Source organism: Vulpes lagopus, chromosome 18 (assembly GCF_018345385.1).
Source record: "Vulpes lagopus strain Blue_001 chromosome 18, ASM1834538v1, whole genome shotgun sequence".
NCBI classification, from domain to species: domain Eukaryota; kingdom Metazoa; phylum Chordata; class Mammalia; order Carnivora; family Canidae; genus Vulpes; species Vulpes lagopus.
Window position 1 is genome coordinate 30,740,341 of NC_054841.1, and position 9,406 is coordinate 30,749,746.

Sequence of the window (9,406 nt, forward strand, 5' to 3'; positions counted from 1 at the left end):
TATTCCAGACCTCAGCTCACCGCCACCTGCAGGAAAGCCTTCTTGACTCTTCTAGCACACCCTCAAAGCACCCTATTTCTTTCCTTCTCCGAGTTTATCTTGGCTTCTAATTGCAGACTTATATGTAATATGTCATGGTTCTTGAGAAAGCTGGGAGAGAGATGCTGACCACCTTTAGACCCCTGTGCCTGACACAGTCCTCATCTCCCAGTGCAAATGACTAGTTTCCGTAAGTATTTGTTGAATGACTGAATGAATGTTCAATATTATTCTTTCAAAGCACAAGTTCAAGCCCAATTCTCACAGGTTGTGCTTAACCAAGGAATGCTAAGAACAAAACCATATAACACAAAGAATTAAGATGATCCATCGAAGAATTAAGATTGCTCTGGATAGAGCGAGAACCAGGGTTTGGGGTCGGAGGTCCTGTCAGTTATTCAAGCATCAGCCATGACCATGAAGGACACACAACAGAGTCACAGCAAGTCTGCGCAGCAAGGCCAACAAGGCCAGATGATTTGTGGGATGAGCAGTTACAGCTCCTCCACCTTTCCTGGTGACTTTGGGCACCTCAGCTCACCTCCCATGTCACTATCTTCCCAATTGGATTCTTCAAAGGACCATTCTAAAGAGTAAGCAAAAATCTATGTTTAAGGCATTACTAAAGACTTTGTCACTCAATAGAAGAAGGTGAGACATGAATTCAGGTTGACCTTGAGACCTGAGTATCCACAGGAAGAAACAGGTAGAAGACTGCACGAACCCTACCAAGTTGGCCAAAGGAAGAGGTAAAAATTCACTCATGCCCAGGGGTTCTTGTGACAACATGACACAAGATGGCTTCTTTGAGTTTCCAACCAAATCAGCTGCTTGTTTGGAGTCAACAACAAGCCAGCCCTAGACGTCTATAAATAACATCCAGGCTCAATTATTGTCTTTTCCCTTCTTGATACCCGTGGTTTGCCAAGTAGTCTCTCCTCTGCCAACGAGCCCTGTGACTTGGCCCCCACTTGTCAATCCTCGGCTGTGATGTTCAGCATGATCATCCTTTGCCTAAGAAGAGGCAGGTGGGAGCCAAGTCCTCATTCTCGTCCCAAGAGCATTGGCCCCAAGGCCAGAGTGATTGGATTGGCTAGAATCAATGCAAATTAAGAGTGTGTACCTCTGTATGTGTGTGTTGGTGCATGAGTGCCTGCGCGTGCCCCTTTGGGTTAGAGTTTGTTTGTTTTTTAAAAAGAATCTGGGAAAGTTACCAAGAACTCTGAATTTAAAAAAAACCTTTTCCTAAAGGGGCACCTCCAACCTAGTTCTCACAGCACAGGAAAATGATGCTGATTTTATCCTCTGATGAGCAAGGCATAAAAAAATGCCACCTTCTCATTTATTTTCATGGTTGTGGGATTTCCAGTGGAGGAATTTGCCCCCTTTCTCTGTCCCTCATGGTGTAATGGAAACTACCTTAACTTTTCTCTTATGCCTTTGAATCATCACCTTCCGTGATACAGATATTTTGGTTTTGCAAAAAAAATGGGTGTGGGATGGGGGTATGAAAGGGGAAATTGTCAAGGCCTTGACTCAAGAAAACTTAACCTGAAATGCAGAGGCTGGCAGAGGAAGGAGGGGCTGTTGGGACCCTCTTGCTGAAAGCTCTAAGAGTCATAGAACACTTGACTCTGGGATTGGCCAAGGTCAGGGCACTGATGCCAAATCTCAAGTGAAGAAAGTGGTACGAGGACAGAGCAAATGCCCAGAGCAGAGTCAGGAGCACAAGCATCAGGCCTGAAGAGGGAAGAGATTGCAAGCACCAAGCAAGGCTAAGGTGGTTGGTTTTGGTTTGGCTCCAGAGCATGAAAATTAATAAAAGGAAAACTGACTAATGTGGACTTGAGGTGCTAGAAGTGGAGGTTGGTAGAGGGAGCTGTATCATTCAATGTCAGTTACAGGAAGAACTGAATTACAGATCCTAACAGAAGAATCTCAACAGGAAAAAATCATCAATGACAGGCTCCAACAGGAAAAGATGTATAGTGTGGCTCCTACAGGAAACCGATCACCCCCACAACTCAGCCAATGAGAACTCTTGCTTCTCTCCAATGGGCTGTTGCTCAAAACAACCTCTCCCAACTTCTTCCTTCTTCTCCATAGAGTAATATTCCCCCTCTTTGTTGGACTTACCTGTGGTTTTTCTATAGCTAGCTTGTCCCAGATTGCAATTCTCTCCTACTCCCAGATAAATCCATCTTTTGTTGATAAAATGTCTGGCAGTTTTTGTCTTAAGGTTAAACAAGAGAGAAGAAGACCAGAGGCGGGGGGCTCTGGGTGGAGAGGACTGCATGGACTGGGCCAGGGAAGAAGTCTAGTGTCTGAGCAGTGCCAACACCATTCTGTCTACATTTGACATGCAGTGGGGGTCCAAAGCAAGCATTTATTCTGCTTCAATCTGTAAGTAAGGGTTGCTTTCAGGCTGTAGGGTGAGGTGCCCAGCTGTGCCCCAGAGTGGGGAGAAAGCTACTCCGACCAGAGGCAAGGGGGTTGGCAGGGGCGCCCTGAGGGTCATTTTAGGTGGACTGTCATTCTGGAATGTGCTGAAGGCATCCAACTAAAACCTTCCATCCTCCCTCAGCTCAGTGCTTTGGCCACAGGGACACACACCAGAGAACAGCTCCCCTGGAGCACCATCACTCCCCCAACCCTCCTCCCCCTTTCCTATTTTTCTTTGCAGATTAGGGCAAATGAAAGATGGTTATAGATTCTAGTTAAATGAGGGTAGGTTAACTTGCTAGGTTGTTTTGCTTTTTTAGCTGTATAAATTCACCTTACTCCAGGTGAATTTCATAGGAGGAATGTTGTTTTGGCATCAACTTAATAAAATGGCTTAAACATTTTTTAAGATTAATTACTTTGTATACTTCTAGACCTCAAACTAGAGAGTACTAGATGAACCATCCATCCTTTGGGTTTTAGGAGCACAAAGCACTACATTCTCTGAGCCCAGCATTGAGAAAGTATTTTATGTGATAGCAGGTCTATAAAACTGCATGCATGTGATGGTGTACGTCTGTGTGTGTGCATGTAACATTAATATATAGTTCTCTCTGTCTGGGGTTTGAAGTGCTTTTCATTTTTATTTCTTTTTTTTTTTAAGATTTTTAAAATATTTATTTGACACAGAGCCAGGGGCAGGCAGAGGGAGAGGGAGAAGCTGACTCCCTGCTGAGCAGGGAGCTTGGTGGGGCTCCATCCCAGCACCCAGAGATCATGACCTGAGCCTAAGCAGATGCTTAGTCGACTGAGCCACACAGGTGCCCAGCGGTTTTCATTTTCTATTTCATACGTTTTCTTCACTCTTAATTGCTTTGCAATAAGTATTAATTTCATAATCAAGAAAGAAAACAATTAAGCTATGTCCATTTTGAAAAAAAAAATAGGTTTCCTGGCCAACAAAGTTATTCTTTATTTTCGGAGAGCTGTGTCTATAGGCAGTTGAAATTTCCTGTAACCAGACAGAAGTGGGAGATCCTCCAGCTCAGGCGGCTTCCAAAGCCCCTCCCCCATTCCAGGATTTTCCCTGTCTCTCTGGCCTGGGTAAGTGATCTCTCTCCCCTCCAGCCCCATCCCTACCTCCTACCCTGTCCACAAGACATCACGGGCATTTTATAATTTCTAACAACATGCCTCTCCTTGAGTTTGGGATGTCACAAAGGAAGAAGATGACCCTGAAGCCACAGGGCCTCGCTCATAAACAAAGAAATAGCAAGACTGTATTATTCAGCTCATTCTAATTTGGTGCCCACCAGGTGTGACAGCAGCTCTCCTAGGTCTCTAGTCTTTTTTATCCTGTTTTACATGAACAGATCCTGCTTGTAATTTTACCAGGAAAAAAAATTACCTCCCAGAGTTAAACTTGAAATTGCCTTATTTTTTTTTCCTAGAAAAAAGAAAAAGACAACATTTTCTCTGCCTTTTTTTTTTCTGAGTATAGCTAGCTGATACTTTTGGTATTTTATATCCTGTCTTTCCTTCTGGTGTGTGCCCCCTTGCTCAGAGCTTCTCCAACCTTGACATGTGCACGAATCACCTGAGGATATCTTTTCAGAAAGCAGATTCTGATTCGGTAGGTCTAGGGTGGTGGCTGAGACTCTGTACATCTGACGAGTGCCCAGGCGAGGCCAGTGCTGCTGGTCCAGAGATGGCACTGGGATTAGCAGCAAGGCCGGGGTCACACACAGGCATGTGGGAGGTAACACTGGGGACCACATTACACTCAGATGCTCTGTTTCTTTTACATGCTGTTAGCTCTTGCAGCTCTATATCTATCCAGCTCTAAATGAAGCAGTTGACTCATACAACCTGTTACTTTAATAATATTGGGTAAATTAAACAAGCAAAACATAACTGGTGGGGTGATCCAACATCTTATCCCTGTTACTCGAAACTGGGTTTTCCTTTTTGGTGAGCGTGGTGCCAAAAGACACAACCAAGTCAAAGATAGGAAAAGGGAGTGTTTCACTTGCAACAAGTAACAAAGAATGCCAGGGGTCTTTCCCGAGGCAGCATCGGGCAAGTTTTAAGCTAAGGATGCACGGATATTCGATATTCGTGAAGGGGTTCTTGGAGTAGGGAATAGGCATGGAATTGGGCAAAGGGTTCGCTTCAGTTCTCTGGCCCCGATTGGTCTGGTATCAATATTCAAAGAGCTTTAGATCCTGTAAAGACAACTCAATGTGTATCAGGTCAAGTTCCAATTTTGAACCAGTGCTGGGAGTTCTATTGTCCCTGATATGATTAGGCCACCCCCTGGCCTCATCGTAGCTGTTCATTCTTACATTCTTTCACAAGATGGCCAGGGACCTAAGATGACTTTGCTCCATCAAATCAAGACAACTATGCCTGTCTTTTTCTTGAGTACCCCCCAGCCCCCACCCTCCATGTATTTCCATGGGTGTAACTCTCCCAATATCTACTTTGGGACCACATGACTGCCACATCTGACGAGCCCAGTGTGGTCATCTACAGAGCTTTCTTTGGAACCCACTGTTAGTGGATCAAATTCAAGTGTTGACACTCACGGGCTGTGTGACCCAAAGCACATGCTCAGTTTCTCTGAGCCTTAGCTTGTTCATGAGCCAAAGAACGAAAATAAAACTTACCTTACATGATGGCTGTGTTAAAGAGAGAGAAAGAGAGGGAGAGAAACAAGCCTAAAATGGAGTCACTTACCCCCCACAACAGCAAACCAAGACTTAATGACAGTTTCAACCTATTCCAGGAACGTGACCTTTTAAATCCATGGGAAATTTCCTGACCAGCCCTAGTGAAGTCATCTGCATGATGAGAAACCCTGCAGGTCCCTTTCCCCCAAAAGGAGATGTCCTGGCCTGAGACAATCCTTTCTTTCCTTTTGCTACTGACTTTCTTGCCCCTCCCTCCTTCCTCCAAAAACCTTTCGTTTTGTACAACTCTTTGGATTGTCTCTCTTACTAGATGGGATGCTGCCCAATTCATGAATCGCTTAATAGAGCCAATTAGATCTTCAAATGCACTCAATCGAATTTTGTTTTTTAATAGCTATGATATTTAAGGGAGATTCTGGCCTATGCAGACTGCTCCATAAATGACAGTTATTTTTTTTAAAGATTTTATTTATTTATTCATAGAGACACACAGAGAGAGAGAGAGAGAGAGAGAGAGAGGGGCAGAGACACAGGCAGAGGGAGAAGCAAGCTCCATGCAGAGAGCCGGAAGTGGGACTCAATCCAGGGTCTCCAGGATCACGCCCTGGGCTGTAGGCGGCGCTAAACCGCTGCGCCCCCGGAGCTGCCCATAAATGAGTTATTAATGCTAATAACCCCCATAGCCCTGCCTTCTTTCTGAAGTCTTAGACAACCATGTGGGCATCCCCTATGACTCTGCAGCTTTTTCTAGAAAAACTTGGGGGCCCTGAACCCCCTTCTATCTCTATCATGCCCTCCCTCATTGCATTATCTCCACCAACCCTGACCTTGGTGTTCACATGTGTCTGCGTGTCTGAGCTTGTGCCACTAGGAGACAGTGTATAGAACACTCACATGCAGATTCTGGAGTCCATTCATTTGTACCCTGTTAGCCATCAAACTGCTTAACTACCTAAAACAGAAACAAAAACGATAGCTATTCCTTATGATTGCACATTGGTATGGATATCCAATAACTTGCTACAATGCAGTGCCAGATTGTTTTTATTGGCACATGAAGATTATTATTTATTCATTGACAATTCATTTACAATACCCGTCTTAATGGGATGATCTGAATATCTTGAAGCAAAGGATGGCAAATACTTTACACAAGGTATGCCAACGTTGCTCAACTAACTGGTAATTGTTGTCCGGAGTATGGTGTTGAGAAAGATTGAGACTGTTTCCCCAGGCTGGAAGGAGTGTCATGATTCATTAGCATGGGAAGTCTGTCTTTGCTTTACACCATAGGGGTTTTTCTTGGGGGTGGGGGTGGGGTAGTAGGGACAGTTATATCCTTCCCTTCTATCTCTCCAGCTTAATCCTATTTTACAAAATATTGGTGGAAACTTCTACTTCCTGGATCACTTTGTAAACATCATGTCCCTGACCTGATTGGATTCTATATTCAGTATAAACTTCAGTAGAACAAGAACTAATTTTTACATTCACATTCAGAATCAGTTGTTATTTATTCATTGAGCCATACAGGTCCCACACTGGGTACCCTCTTGAGCCATCCTGAGAGTATGGACCTCACCAGCTGTTCTCCTGTGTCTTGGGAGCCCATGTGAATGCAGACAGGTCTCTTCATTCTCCCTTGTTGGATGTTTCTCCAATTTTAAATATCAGAACAAATCACCTTTTCGTAAAAGCATCTAGTAAACCTGATTTCCTTTTTTTTTTAAGATTTTATTTATTTATTCATGAGAGACACAGAGAGAGAGGCAGAGACACAGGCAGAGGGAGAAGCAGGCTCCATACAGGGAGCTTGACATGGGACTCGATTCCAGATCTCCAGAATCACACCCTGGGCTGAAAGCGGCACTAAACCGCTAAGCCACCAGGGCTGCCCCTGATTTCCTTTAAATTAAAATGAAAGCTTTCAAGTTTTTAAAGTTCTCTGTTTCCAGAATATTTTATGGGAGAGGAAGAAATGTGCCTACTTTTCTGATAATTAATTGTCATAATTCCAGCATCTTATCACAACATGCACATTTCCCAACACTGGAGCAGGAGAGGGGGCAGGCTAGCTGTGTGAAGGTAAGCTCCCCAAAGGTAAAGGCATGTGGGTGGCTGCTGGCAGACACTGGCACATTGCCCCAGAAGCAAGTCTTGGGCCTTGAGAACAGTTATGCATGCCCATCACGTTCATTGTCTTGTTTTGTTCAGTATATATACTCTGAGGATAAATTTCCAACCCCCAACAGAGACCTTGGCTGTCCTCAGCTCTGAGGGTTTATTCTTTTTCTTTAGCACTGTCATCTTGGGATCTCTAGATGTCAACTGTCCCATTCCCTTCCCCCTTCGATCTCTTGAGTACAGTCCAGGTCTCTGAGGGTCCTTAAGCAAACAACTCCATCTCTTTGAGTAGCTGGTCCACTGCCTCCTAGCCGATGAATGGTCTATAACCCTTCCCCTCACCTCTGCCTCTTTTGTTTGCTTAATTCCCTAAGCTAGCCAGAAACTGTTCTTTCTAGCACTTGAAGTCATCCTAAGGAGGACACCCCTTGTGCATTGGATATCCAGCCCGGCAGCTCTATGCCTCACTCGCCATGCTCCTGCATACCTAGCTCTGGCCTCTGCATGGGCGGTGCTCTCCACCTGGAGTGCTTTCTCCCTCCCACACACTCCTCTTCTTCTAGTTAATTCTTTCTCTTTCATCAGAGGTCAGTTCGTTGACTTGCCCAAGAAAGCCTTCCCTCACCTCTCTAGTCAAATCTGCCCACTGCATCATCTCATAACACCTACATCTCCCCACTGTACAATTTTACATGATGTGTGATTATTTGATTACTGTCTCCACCTACCACTGGACTTCACTTCCCTTAGGCAGAGGTGGCAATTGTTTCCAATTTTGTCCCTAATGGATTCCCAGCATCTAGCACCTTTCCTGGCACATAGAGGGTGTGTAATAACTATCTGTTGACTATAACTTAACAAGGTCACTTGGGGCAGTCACAGAGAGGTTGACTTGGGAGGATATTGGAGATAATGCTAAAATGCAGCGAGAGGGCTGTGTTTCTGTAAGTTTGCAAGAAAGTTTATGTCTTAGAAGTAGGCTCAAGTTTACCATCAACAGGAGCTTGCCTTTTTTTTTTTTTTTTTTTTTTGAGGGGGTGGGCAGAGGCAAACAGAAACTTAAGTAGGCTCCACACCCAGTGCAAGTCTGAGGTGGGGCTCAATCTCACAGCCTTGAGATGGTGCCCTGAGCTGAAATCAAGGGTGGGACTCTTAACCAACTGACCCACCCAGGCACCCCTGGAGCTTGTCTTTTAAATCAGGTAGATAGCAGCATGCTGACATTGATTCCTAGATGCTCTGTAAGGCTCCCCAAGTACCAAAGGCAGGTGATGAATGATCATTTTTATGTTTCACTCACACTGGGTGCACTGCACTAGCCATGCCAGAGCTTTTATTGGGCTTTCACTATGTAGGTTTTGATAATTAAATAATGATTCATTCATTAAACTCAATCTCCAGCCCCATCCCTCCTGAGGTTCAGCTGACCCAGAGTCCCAACCCTTTAATTACACAGGTGGGTCTTTCTGGTGACCAGCCCCCATTCTGATGCTATCAGGGGACCCTTTCTGAGCCACCTCATTAGCCTAACAAAGGCAGGCCCCAGGAAATCCTAAGAATTTTGAATTTCTGTGCCAGGAACCAGAAATAAAGACCAGATACATCCTTTACCATACTACAATCACCACTGAAAAAAAAAAAAAAAACGCAGTGAGATAATGTTATTTTGTGCCTTTACAATTAAGAGAATTTAGAACACTTCACTGCTTGCGGGAGATATTAAGTTGGTAGAAACCTTTATTAGGGAAGCAACCTGGCAATACATACCAAGAGTCTCAAAAATGTTTACGCCTTTCCCCAATAACTCCATGATTTGGAATCTATGATAAGGAAGCATTCAGAATTATATACAGAGATTTATCGGCAAGGGTGTTCATTGCAGTGTTATTTATTATATGAAAAAAATTAAAAATATTAAAGTCCAGCAATAGAGTGAATAAATTAGAGCATAGTCCCACAACGAAATAATATGCATCTATTAAAAGTATTTCCAATGAATGATTACCTTCAGAGGAAAATGTTTGAGCACACTATTAAGTGAAAAGGAGAAGATTTAACAATCTGTACACACTACGGGAGATAAAATTGTGGGTAATGACTCTTTTAAT